Source organism: Amphibalanus amphitrite, unplaced genomic scaffold (genome assembly GCF_019059575.1).
Source record: "Amphibalanus amphitrite isolate SeventyFive unplaced genomic scaffold, NRLGWU_Aamphi_draft 000975F_arrow, whole genome shotgun sequence".
Lineage (NCBI taxonomy): Eukaryota > Metazoa > Arthropoda > Thecostraca > Balanomorpha > Balanidae > Amphibalanus > Amphibalanus amphitrite.
The window spans coordinates 15748-29913 of NW_024882469.1; the positions used below are offsets into that span (position 1 = coordinate 15748).

The 14166-nt window shown below is 47.7% G+C and overlaps 1 protein-coding gene across 1 annotated transcript in view; it reads left to right on the forward strand.

The window, feature by feature from the left end:
- The first annotated feature begins 485 nt into the window (after positions 1–485).
- The window catches only part of LOC122368780 (la-related protein 7-like), an 86767-nt gene continuing 73086 nt past the window's right edge, over positions 486–14166 (forward strand). The window contains exon 1 of the mRNA XM_043343021.1: positions 486–704. The gene's annotated coding sequence lies outside the window, so the exon portion shown is untranslated. The remainder of the gene's footprint in view (positions 705–14166) is intronic.

The following is a 14166-nucleotide window of genomic DNA, read 5'->3' on the forward strand; positions in this document are numbered from 1 at the left end:
CACCGGACCGTGGTCCTGCGCACAGCACAGTCCAGTGTCCCCGTGGTCTGGTTCCACCACGTCCCAGTTCAGACCCGCAGTAGTCCGCCTCACGACCCAGCCCAGTGCCGTCGTGGTCCCGTTCACGAGCTCACCGCCTTGGTCCTGTTCATGACTGTATTGCCTTGCACCATTCGTGCTCGTCGCCAAAATTATGTACTTATTTGAAGTATATTATCAACTTACACGATTAGCAATAAGAACAAAAACCAGGAAAATCGTAACTCCGCGCGGTTCAAGCGTTAACGGGCGACCTCGCTTCGCGAGCCGGCCGGACAGTTACGTGTCACCGCCAGGCGGCAGCACTGGTCCCGTGACCCGGTATCACGTGACGCATGACGCCACCACAGCGACCCAATCCAGTGCCGCCACGGTCCTCCTCACGGCGCGGTCCGGTGCCCTGTGGTCCATGGTCCGTGGTCCGTGGTCTGTGGTCCATGGTCCATGGTCTGTGGTCCGCGGTCCGTGGTCCGATTCGGTCCGATTCGACCACCGCTCGGTCTCTCCAGCGGCACCTTGTAATCACCGTTTGACAGACGTTATGAACAGCCACCTAAGAGCGCGTATTGGAATTCCTCAGCGTATTGTCTGTGTTCCGATGCGCCACGATAAGAGGCTGTCTAATTATACCGTCGACAAATGCGCCGCAGCTGATAATCATCTCGGTGAGTACAGACACACGCTGGAGGGTCGGGACGGGAGGCGCCGGCGGCGTATACCTGTACTCTCAGCTGGGTCACGGGGTGGGTGGGAGTCACGTGCCTCCTCCGCCAAAGATAGACAACTGTTGGAACCACAGGGCCGATTGAATGCCTCCTGTGAATTAGCACGTCGGTATTAACCCGCGCCCTGGTGGGATCTGTTTATAACGCGACCTGGTGGGGGGGGGGCTATTTTTTGCCCCCCCCCCTCGTATTTCCGAAACTACTGGACGGATCCGCAAAATTCAAACGGCGTTCGAAAGGCCTGTCAAATTTGTCGAAGGAAACCAAATTTCATTGACCTCGGGGTCACCGATGACGTCACAGGTCAGGTCAAAGATGAAATGTTTCACCGTTCACGGGTCTTCTAGCCCTCGCCCGCACACGGGGGGGGGGGGGGTTGCCACCCCCTCCCCCCAGGTAGTCTTTCTGCTCTGCACTCGACATTTTTAGAGCTAGAAGGCTGATTTTTCGTATAGCTGCTCCTCTATCCTTTCTTGATGTTCACTAAAAATTTCAAGTTTCTGGGACTTTTGGTTTCGGAGATATGACCTTGTTTTTCAGGTCAGGTCATGACCCAAATGGCCAATTCTCAACATCTTGCGTTTGCTATGGGCCTTGTGAGCTTTTGACACCTTGATTTCGGCCTTTTTTGCCAGTCTTACCTCCCATCTATCATGGGACACGTTGTTTGACGATGTACAGGTGTCAAGGTCAGGGTCAAGGTCAACCTAGGTTATCTAAGATAATTGCGTTTTAGGCAAGCTGAATTTACTTTTTGCGAAGTTTTTTGACTGTATTTTTGGCAAAAGCTTCTCAGATCATGATTTCATGTAATATGGACACGTAAACAATCGGTGCACACATCAGTATACACACAGACACACACAGACATACAAACACATATAACTGACCTTGACCTAGCTTGACCTGAAATGACCTCAGCAGCAAAAATCTGGCCGGGCAGTGTGACAAAGAGGTTCTTTACGAGCGAGCGAGCGCAGCGAGCGAGCGAGTTCATATTGAATTAAGGGAAAATCCTGAGTATCGTGGGGACGCTCTTCAAAAGCTAATATCTTAGGAACGGGACATCCGATTGACAAGCGGTCTTCTTTGGTAAAGTTGGACATTTTTTTAAGAACCCCCAAAATTGCAACCTCAATAACGGCACAACGGTTGGGCCGATTGAATCGAAACTCGGTACACAGTTAGGTCTCCATCAGATAATTCATCTGCATGTGTTAACACGCGCAGTGGAAGGGGGGGGGGGCGGATTTCGCCCACCCCTCCTGTTTTTCGCCAATAAGTCGCGCCGCGAGCATAATATCAATGTGAAATTTCGGCTACCTGTCCAAAATTGAATTGCGGATCTTCTCGTGCAAGAAGTAAGGAAATCGGTTCACAACTTTTCTAGTAATAGCGGTGTAAAGTCAAACATCCTGCCGCCGCGGCGGCGCGGCGGCGCGGCGGCCGGCGCTAGCCGTTTCGCGCCGCCTGAATTGTAGACTGTGCCGGGGCGGGACGGTTCCGTCTTTACATCGCGCTCCTTACCGCTGATTATATTAGATTCGCGTCAAATTCTTTAAGAAGACTGAGAAATGTACAGGCAATCATATGGTCAAAGAATTTTGAAAATTGGCCGGTAACAACTTGACTCAACTTATGAGTGTGTAAACACAAAATTGTGATTGCCGCGTTTCCCGCGTTGGCCGATGCCGCTTCAGCAGGCGACATCTTACCCTTAGCAGGCTTCTAACTGCCATATTTATTGTTGGATTATCTAGAAATTCACCATACATACTCAAAAATGTTTGTTCTTTCGTATAGTGAAAGATTAAAAAAAATCGGCAGGTAACTTTTTGAGTTATCGGCGTGTAAACGCAAAAAAGTCGCTAATATTGCAGATTTGACCACACTTGACCTCATTTGACCTTGAAGGTATTGACCCAGGGTCATGAAATTCACACACAACAGAGTTCCCCATAGCCCCCACCTACCCTCCAAATTTCGTCTTTCTAGCTCCAGTGGGAGCTGAGATCTTAGGGGGGGGGGCGACATCCGCCCCCCCCCTTCCACTGGGCGTAGTACTCGCAACCCTTCCACTGCGCGTGTTAAAGGTTGGGGTGCTACAGCACGTGCGCACGTGCAGGGGGCGCTCCCAGATCTCGAGAACGCTGGGCCGATTGCGCTCAAATTTGGTACACGGTTGGGGACCAGTTAGTAGGGTGCCGTGCAAAAGTCAGTTTGGACCCCGCTTGCACGTGCGCACGTGCAGAATGCCGCTTCCAGATTTCAGGAACGGCTGGGCCGATTGCGTTCAAATTTGGCACACCGCTAGCGACCGGTTAGAAGGGTGCTTTGCACAAGCCCGTTGGGAGTACCCTCTCGCCCTTGCACACGTGCAGGGCTCACTATCTCGCTCGCTCGTTCTTCGCCCAAAAGGCGTTTTACTGGTTGAATAAGTCATGCAAAGTCGCTTGTGATCTACCCCCCCCCTCCCCCTCCCGTGCTGGGATATTCAGCCAGACGCGCCCTGCTGGGAGAGGGCGGTGGCAGATTCTGCCCCTTTGAACTTCCCAACAGATCATCGTAGGAAGACGGGAAAGGGGCAATCGAAAGCTCTCAGTAAGACTTAGGTATCTTTGGAGCTAGTTTGTTTTGGCCGAAGTAAGTCACAAGTCAGGCCAAGGTCAGTTCAAGGGTAAAAAATACAACTTTCTACAATGACTTTGGAGCCCAGTTGGCGAACAATGGATCCAGCTTGATCATCTAGAACGCGTTATTATGCTACCAAAACAAGATGCAAAAGATGCATGGCATACAATTTCATGCAAAGGTCAAGGTCAATGTCAGGTCAAGTCACAGAAGACGTACGACCCAAATTCACAGCAGACCGTCAATGAGGTGTACTGTGATTCATTTGCGCCTGTTTTCACGAAGTCATCTGCTTGGGTCCACTGTGCCTCTCGTCCGTTCCAGAGCGATGGACGCCACCCCTCCCCTCCCCTCCCCACCCCCGATAATGACGCCCACTCAGTCAGCTGATCAGCCGGTGTGACGTCACCCGATGGCTCAGGGTGTCGGGGGGTGATGGATCGGTGATCAGGAGGGGGGGGGGGAGGGGAGGGCGTCATTGTCGCCACGCATCGCAGAACAATCGGTTCATACACCGAAGTCACTGGCTCTCAATCACCGACGAACTGGTGAACGGTCACTGCAGTCACTGTCTATTGGGTTACCGTCAGTCACAGGGCACGGCGCACGCAGATCATTGGTCACAGGTGTGCAGGTCACCGATTAACAGTGAGGAGTCAGCAGTCAGCAGCCAGCAGGAATCAGCGGTCAGCAGCCAGTGGCCAATGGTCGTCAGGGAAAGATCAGCGGCCAGTGTGGTCAGCGCATTCAGCAGTCTTCAGTGGTTAGTGGTCGTGAACCCCACAATACAGTTCACCATTGTCGATCTGCTAAATCACTATATAAGGTTCTGTTAATTGGCATATGTTTAAGTTTCCGAAACTGACACATTTGTTGCCGCTATCCACTTACTGCATGCCGTGCTGAGCTCGGCATGCAATGCTGAAGCCACTTTGTCATAATGGATGCTTGGCTATATCAGGTGCAAGGTATCTGGTTGATTCGCTGTTGCAACTTCACTTTATAGTCGCTCAATCATCAATGCCTGTCCTTAACCCTCGCCCCGTTAGGGGGGCCAATTTGGCCCCCCTGTGGTTTTTCCTGAATAGCAAGAAAACGGCGGCGTCCCGGGCATCAATTTGACACCTTCACACCAAATTTCAAGTCTTAGGTCACCTTAGTTTAGGAGTTATTGAGGTCAAACTGAGGTCATACTCAAGCAAAAATGAGCAAAAAACATGCAATCTTGAAACGCTCACCAAATCTACAGTTACCAAGCAATTTCAAAGTTCTTTATATGGGTTAGTAGACAAAAAGCGGTGCTACAAAATCTCGCATTTTCAAAATTTTGGGTTTTGGACCCCTAGAAATAAAAAAAAATGATTTTTTTTTAGAAAAACTCAAAAAAATCCAAAAGGTTTCCGAATTTCGAAAAAACCGGAATAAATGTGATAGTCCCTGCGCTCTTCTATATACATACCAAATTTCAGATCAATATCTCGTTTTTTGGCCAAGTTATAGCGAAAAAACTGTTCAAAAATGATGACGTCAAATTTTTGAACTCAATTTTTTTTTTGCAATTCTAGACCACGTAGGGCAGAACAAAGACCACCATTGAACTCCCCGTGACGAGCTGCATCGAATCGATACCCATTTTATGCAAAAATATCAACTTTGAAATTTGACCTAATTTGACCTGACCTTGACCTGACCTTGACCTGACCTTGACCAAAACGTGACCTAAGTTGGCCCCAAAGGCTACCTGACCCACATAATCGCATTTGTCATGTAAAATGGACCATAAAACATGTATTACACGACACTTTCATATTGTGGCCCCCTGCAGTGACCTGACCTCTGTGACCTGACCTGGTATCAGTGATCTCAAATAGCAAAATATGTGTTTGAAGAACATTTCCCCATCGATGATTTTCAATGAAATGCATTTTACTCGATTTTACAACGCATTTCTTGAAATGCCTGTAAACGGTGAAAATTCGACCTTTGACCTGACCTGTGACGTCATCGGTTTGACCTAGGTCAATAAACTTGGGTCACAAGGTAGTTCCCTGATAGGGCTATCCAACACCGTTTGCCGCTTGTCGCTAGGTTGCGTGGTTCTCGAGATCTTGGGGGGGGGGCAAATTGCCCCCCCCCCCAACAGGGCGCGTTGCTCGGCAGAGCCGAACGGCGCGCTTGTTAATAAATGTCAATTCAGTATGTTTCTGTTTAATTTATTTCTTATTTTGATAACCATCAAATGACTGCCTGTCTCTGTAGAGCGTGGGTCCTTGTGCAGTGTCAAAGCGTCGAAAACGCTGAATCTCACTCAAATATGTCCAAATATGATGATCGCGTATCACAACATCTTTATTATATCACGGACGGATGTCTCGTCCACCACTCTCTGTGCTGAGTGGACCCTCCCACGGCCCCGGGTACTGTCTGTACTATTCCGGCCGCTGAGCTGGTCAGGGAATCCTCCCTGTGACCCCGACCAGCCGGTGCCGTCTGCTGACAAACCGCCCTGTTCCAAGGAACACCGGCGTGTCATCATCTCCACTGACGCAACGCGTCTCGCAGGTTTTCAACCGCAGCCCGCTAACCTGGCATAGGATATCGCCGATATGCAGTGATCCAGGGGAACATTGCATCGCTGGGTGACGAAAGTGGGATGTTTAGCGGAAGTATAAGTATTAATTGAAACATTAGCTTACTTTCTTTCCATTGTGTGATGCTTTACTGCAGGGAGCCAAGTACCATACCTACACTGTAAAAAATGCTAACAAACCAGTTAGTTAATTCTTCAAGCAAAATCTAGTATTAAAACACACGTTGTTGCAAAAAACGGGTCACATAACACATATGTTTGCAACCTAACACCACATCCATTTCATCGAAGCAGAAAAGCTAACATCATTGTAAGCCGACAAATATTATCCGTGCAAACCATGCCGTGTTATTTGACAAACATGTTTGTTTATGCTTCCTTTGCCTTTTTTTCTGGGTAACGTGTTAACTAACAAATCAAACGCATGTTTTAACTCACAATCTTAGTTTTCTTACTACCCTTTTTGTTGTAGCATTACAAAGACCTTAGTTAATTGAAAAAATTCGCCATTTTGTGCGCCCCTCTGCGCCCGCCATGTTCAGTCTGTGCCAAGTCAGAGAAGGGAGAGGACGTGTGCGTTGTGAAGGAGCTGCGCTGTGGCGTATAAGTGTTACGTGTGCAGTATAAGGAGCTGCTGTGGTGTTAAGAATAAGAATAATAAGAAGTCAGTGAAATGATATGGATTGTTGGACATGGCTTTCATCCTTACTGGTATATGGTGAGTGATTATGGGAAAGATCAGTGCAGATATTGCTGGCGTTTTAGTGTGGTTTATGTACCTATGTCACTCATTTTCTTTTCAAATGAAGCTCCAACCAGGCTTTAGAGGGTCTCAAGTTGGAGACACTGTTCATTTGTTGACTGTCAATTGACGTCTCCTACATATGACGGACTGAACAATGAGCATGTTGCACACTAAAACTGCATTAAACTTTGAACAAGAAATTAAACGTACCTAATTTTTGGTTGGGCACTCAACCAGTGAACGCGGTGAGATGCTGTTTTATGCAATTCCTGTCACTGCACCCATGTTGTCAAATAAAATTTTTGTAGACACATGAGCCACCATTGTTCGGTCAGGGAATTTTTGCCCTTTTGTTGCAATTTACCCATATCGACAGAAATGAAGCATTCTCAATGTTTTCGTAATAGGTATTTCGAGCCTGTATGGTGTCATGGCTGGTGCGGATTCCTGCAGGCTATATATAGTTGCAGGTGTGAATTAGTGCAGATTTGTCACCACGACCGGTGCAGATTACCGACTGATTTATGACGTTGGTTGGCATGAGGTTGGTTGCGTTGCTTTATACGTTGGTTGAATAAACATCTTTGTGTTTAAATACTCGTCTGTATGATACTTTTTTTAAATAAAAATTTCGACGCGTGTCGCAACACGGTGTGTGAAAACGCACACATGTATATATACTGTAAAACTATATATTTGCACGTTTCGAGTAATCCTGGCAAATCTCACTAACCAAATGCGTGTAAACTTTGTATTTACACACTGCATCCCGAAGTTTACACGCATTTGGCTAATGATATTTGCCTGGATAACATTGCACGTTGCATGCAAATCTCGGCAGAAGCTTGTGAAGCTTACTCACATTTTGCGTGTGAGCGTGTTTTCTTCTGTGTGTGTTATGTAGCACCGAAGTTAGTTATCCTGCAACTAGGCGATGCCTAGTTGCATGATAACTAACTTCGGTGTTACATAACACGCACAAAAGGAAACACGCTTACACGCAAAATGCTAGTAAGCTTCACACGCTTTTGCCTAGTGAGATTTGCCAGGATAACTAACTTTTTAGTTACTTTACACGCATAATATTAGTACATTGATAGGTAGATATTAGTTAAGTAACACGGTCACACGCAAAAGGCGTGTAGGTCAACACCACGTCGAAAACTAATGTCTTATTTCATATTTATTTCATATTTCATATATTTAACGAATCATTCCACGTGTGTGGCTTATTGTGCGATCCGTGTTAGGTTCAGTATCACCAGTAAGTACATGTGCAACAGAAAGAACAGAGAACGAGTGACCAGAGACAAAGACGAAAATTGACGACTAGACGATACAAAATTCAGGGCAGTGCATGTTCATCGAGCATAGCCGTGAGACGGGCACGGGTGCGAGAAGACCTAAGTTGTTGCGGCAGGCGGTTCCAAGTTGCGGCCGCTCTGTAGGAAAAACTTCGCCGCGACATACTGAGGCGAAAACCAGGTAACTCAAGTACCCCCGTACTGCTGGCGCGCGTAGTTCGTGCACTGACATCAGCCCGGTACGAAAACAGTGCGCGGGTGGCAGTAGGAGCGCGGAAGTCATTCAAGGCCCGGTGTATGGCCAAACAGTCGCGACGGTTAACTAACTCTGAGACAGTGCGCCAGCCTAATGCTGTTAGAATCGGAGATATATGGTCGCTACGCCGCGCTCCCGTGACGATCCTCGCAGCGAAATTAAGAGCTTTCTGCACGCGGCCCAGACGGTTTGCGGTGGCTCCTCCCCAGACGGAAAGACAGTAAAGGATTAAGGGGAACACATGTGTCTGGATAAGTAGTTGACGGGCATCAGCATTTAAATGATGGCGGATTTTGTGTAGACAAAACAGAAAGGAGTTGCACTTTTTAACAACGGTGGATATATGAGCTTCCCATGTTAGATTGCTATCGATGGTAACTCCAAGGATTTTAACGGACGAGGAGGGCTTTAGAATGAAGTCATGAAAGTTCAGATGAAAGGATGTTATCTTCTTGAGAGAATTGGGGGTACCTATTAGCAAGAGAGTGGTCTTTGAGGGGTTCATTTTTAGTGAATTTGCAGTAAAGTAAGACTGAACGGCTAGGAGAGAGTTCTCCTGGCGTGATTTAAGAGATGATAGGTCGTCTGGATGTGCTGAGTCAAGCAGCTGGGTGTCATCGGCGTAAGATACCAAACGACCGTGGGGGAGATAGGATGGAAGGTCGTTTGTAAAGATGCTAAAGAGAATCGGACCAATGAGGGATCCTTGTGGGACCCCATGGGATAGAGGAAGGAAAAGAGAGCCGCCCCTCACCATCTGTCGTCGCCCTACAAGATAACTTTTGAACCAGGTCGGGTCAACACCGTACCACTGGAGCTTCATCAGGAGCACACTGTGATCAACACTGTCGAAAGCCTTGCTTAAATCTAATGACGTGATTGCTACCACATGTCCATCATCGACTCGTCGCGAAGTCCACTCAGTCACATCAAGGACGGCGTCCTCGGTCGAGTGGCACGGCCTGTAAGCGTATTGTGAGGGAGAAAACAAATCACATTTGACAAAATACGCGGAGAGCTGTGCACACACTGCTTTTTCACACAGTTTCGAGAGAACTGGTAGAATGGAAATAGGCCGAAAGTTGTTCGCGACATGGCGCGGTCCTGACTTATGGATTGGTACCACTAGTGCCGTTTTCCAAGCGGCCGGGAAGACACGGTTGACAATCGACGCATTGATGACATGAAGTAGATGTGGTCCTAGAACGGCAAAACAGTTTTTAATAGCAATCAATGGTACACCGTCGACACCGACGGCTTTTGAAGAGGATAGTTCATTCAGATATTTGGAGAGCTCAGGAAGTGTCACAGGATGTAGGATCAGGTTTGTGGAGATGACACGGGGCGGCTTGTGTGAGATATCAGGCATGTCGTTGCCAATATGACGCTCCTTCAGCTCTGTGGCAATGCGGGGACCAACCGAGGCGAAGTCGCGGTTGAATTCGTCGGCTTTTTCAGTCCCTAAAGGTTCGGAGGAGCTGTCAGTCCCTGGGCGTATGGCGAAGTTTCGAATGTTCCTCCAAAAATTTGTTCGGTCCGAAAGCATTGAAGAACACAAGTAATCCCGCTTGGATTTGGCAAGAAGACGCTTGACACGGTTTCGAAGGTGGCGGTACGTTGACAGATCAGACTCTGCACTAGATGCACGCCAGATTGTAAAAGCACGGTCCCGCTCGTCCATGATCTCTCGCAGTTCCGGGTTATTTTCAACCCAAGGACAGTGTGGACGGCGCGGCGTCACAGTTTTAGTTGGACAGTAAATATCAATAGCGCTGAGCCATACTTTCATGAATTCCTCTAATTTGCTTTCGATCCCCTCCGCCCGATACAGAGGTTGCCAGTCGGCCTGTAACAGATGCAGACACAGCGCGTCCCAGTTAACTTTTCGCCAGGGGCGGATCTGAAAAGACTGGCGCGGTGATTTATGACGACGGAGTGGAACGCGGGCCAAGATAGTCATATGGTCGGCTATGGGCACCGGAGGTATTGTTACCGAGCATTCCGAAATGGGCAGGCTTGTGATGATATGATCGAGAATGGAGGGTGGATTGAATCTAGTAGGGGAACTGATGAGCTGTGAGAGGTTAAGATCACTTAAAACAGATGTATATAGACGCGTGCTTGGAGCAGAGGGACGCAGGAGGTTCACGTTAAAGTCACCAAGACAGAACACAGGCCGACCAGTAGCGATGGCGGCTTGTAGTTGGAGATGGAGACTGTCCAAACCTTCTGCGGTCGGCTGAGAGGGTGGGCGGTAGAAGACACCCACAGTGACTGAGCGTCTCCCGCCCCCGCTGATGGAGACCCACAGAGATTCACTAGAAACACTGTCACTGGTAATCGAGAGAGTATCACATTTTAATTGTTCGCGGTAAAGAATAGCAACGCCGCCTCCACGAGTTCCCGCCCCCGGACGATCGCACCGCACCATTTTATATCCAGGGAATACCAGAAATTTCTTTTTGACGTTTTCAGATAGCCAGGTCTCAGTTAAACAAAAAACGTCAATTTTGTGATCAGATAGAGTCTGCTGGACACTGTCCATGTTGGGCATCAGTGAACGGACATTTGCGTGTCCGATGATCAGCGAACGAGCGGTGGCCGACCGGGCTGGAGCATCGTCATTGCCGGATGGCCGCTGTTGCGCTGAGGTCGGCGGCTGAGTGAGGTGTATCGCCGTCCGCCTGGTCTGGCTGATGGTGAGCCGAACAGAGGCCTCCGGTGGCTGGCCAGGACTGTCGTGGCTGGTGTCACGGTTTGGTTGTCGGCACCCTACACGACGGGGAGAGACCCCGGTGCCTGGAGCGCTCAGATGGCTGTCGGCGCTCCATTCCCCCCGGAAGATTTTCACCTTCCTGCCGGCCCTGCATCCCCTCCGCCGAGACCGGCGGCGGCGGGCGGGACGGCCCTGCCCATCGACCACTTCAAGGTCGTCGTTAGCGACGGCCGCCGGACCCGCCCCAGTGGGACGGGGAGGGGAGCGGTCCGTCGCCGGACAGCGGCGACTCGACGGTGGGGGAAGTTGGGGTGCTTGCTGATTGGTGACTGGCCTGGTGTTCATCCGCGCCGATGGGAAACATAGTTCTTGGTTTTATGCCGATAACTTGGAAGCCGTTCAGAAAATCGAAGATATGATGATGTTGGAGTGATCCTAGCCGAAAATTGACCTTGGTCGAAGTGTTGCAGGTGTTGTTTCTCGAAGTTCAGATTTCTGGCGAGACACACGGCGAGCACGCTGGCGACGAAGATCAGCAGATGATGCAAATGTTTTTAGCCGATAATAAGGTTGAAAAGCACTCACGATTCCGAAAGTTGGCTTCAGTAGTACACAGGTCCACTAAAACACCTTCTGCCACGGTTTGAAGAAGTAAAGCGGCCTAAAACGGAGAAAAAGCGAAAAAGAACTGGGAGCGGCTGGGGGTCGCTCCCTAGCGCCGCGCCCATCCTCGGATGAACATCCAAAGTTCATGAGTCTTAGTTTCATAACACGTTTTTTTCTTAAAAGCGTGTTATATAAAACACGGTTGGCCAGTAGATGCGTGTAAACTTTACACGCTTTAGGTTAGTGAGATTTGCCATGATAACATGGAAGTTAGTTAACATTTTTTACAGTGTATGTACGTACCTCTTTCTGTTGGTGGAAAGTGATGCGCATTCCTATACGGTGACTTGGTAGGAGTGGAATTTTCCCCCGGGCTGGCGTGACTGAAACTTAGCTGGTGTTAACGAGAAGATGACATTGGTGTAGACAGGATTACACGATTCTATATTGAGCTCGAGCTCGACAGCCCATTTAATTGGACCTCCCCTTCCCGGGTGGCTGGCGTTTAGGAGGCTGGGTGCCTCAGACGTAATGGTCACGCTGAAGTCTCAGCCCACGGCCCTACACACACGTTATAGTATGTCACACCACACTCACACAGCGTCAGTCACACTACATCCAAACTGCGTCTCAAACCACACCCAAACCGCGTCCGCGTCTAACCCTTACCGCACACACCGTCTCCCACAAACCGCGGGCCACCCTGCCAATTATTACACACACTAAATCCATCATCGGTGTCAGCCTGTGATTTGATACACATGAATCAATGCTAATTCCAGGAAGTGGTAAATTTTAAACGCGATTGTGAATAATAACTCCAACTAGCTTTGATGTAAAAACGTTTTACCGATAGTCCAAGGCGTGTTTTTGAAACGGCCCACACCTGACAGGTCGGATGACTTGCGAACCGCTACTGGAGATCCGCTAAAAACGTTTGATGAGTTGATTATTACACGTTTTAATAAGCGACTAATTGGCGGGTCACAGTCGTTTGATTATAGCGATTATAGCCGACTACGTGAATGAGACTGCCGTTATTATTCCGTTCAGTCGCTTCTGGTCTTGTGCCTGACCCGAGGCGGACGACTCAGTGTCGGGACTCTCGATGCAGGCATTGAACTACATATATGTACATGGGACAAAGACGGTAGCAATACGCAGAAATGCCTACCCGTCGGTTTTTGTTTGGTCAGCACAGACACGCATTCGACAAACATGTTTTGTTGAAATGTATAAAGCAAATGACTGCAAATAACGGCTATGAGATATAATTTCAAAATTTGTTAAGCTTGCATTTGCATATGCTGCGAAACTAGTCGTTTTTATTTATTTCAAACATAGCGATACGCGATATCCCTAAGATAAGTACTAAGTGCACTGTTCTCGTTTATGTTTTCTTTTCTGTTACTTGAGCCTATTATTTTCGCCTCTTATTTTCATATGTAAGGAAGGTCGACATTTCATAACTTATCTTTAGTGTCATAACGCGCAAGAAATGTGTCGAACATAAGCATTCAATGCAAATTCTATCCATATTCGTAATGAGCTTACCTCTACCCCTATCTACTCCGTTGGTCGAGTGAATATAAAACTTTCGTTAGTGAAGTGCTAAGATCACATAGATTCGCCAGTTAGTTAACCCGCACCCTGCTGGGGGGGGGGGGGGGCAGAATCTGCCCCCCTCCCGTCTTTCGCCAATAACTTCTAAACGCGTTACGCCAGCGACGTCAAACTTTTTGTACCTTATCATACATCAATTTGACACGTCCCCTGAAAATTTGAGCGAAATCCGTCGGAAAATTATTGAGAAATTGACGTTTTAGTGACGTCATGTTCGCCATTTTCGCCTCAAAAACGGCAAAATTTCAAACGCCGCTAACATCTTCATTTTTAAGGGAATCAAGACGTAACAAAAAGGTTATACGTGATTCTACTTTGTCTATCAAATGGCTATCTCGTTTTTTTGAAAATTTTGGATTTTGGCCCAATTTTTTTTTTTCTTCAAAAACCGACTTTTTTGGGATAATAATTATAAAATCAAAAATTTTGAGTGTACCGAAAAAACCGGAATATATGTCAGAGAAGTGGTCTATGTACACCTAAATATCAATTTTTAGAAGAATCGGTTCAAAAATGTGGGAGTTATTCAAAATTTTATGACGTCACGACACACAAATTTTTGAAAAAATGATTTTTTTTGGAAGTTCTAGACCTCGTACGGAAACCAAAATAGCACCATTCGATTCGCCGTGAAAAACTGCATCGGATAGACACCTTTTTAAGCCTTAACAACCAACGTCAAAATTTGACCTCACTTGACCTGACCTTGACCTGACCTCGAACTGAAATTCATCCAGAGGTGGTCCATATCACTTATTGAGTGTGCCTATTGAATTCTATGAGTAAAATGACCCATAAAACATGTGTCGAACATGCCCTTTTCTATATTTTGTTTTTGGTGACCTGACCTGACCTGACCTTGACCTTTGAATGACATTGTATGCAACGAATATTGTCTTGGTAGTCTAAGAACACGTTTTGGGCAGTCAGT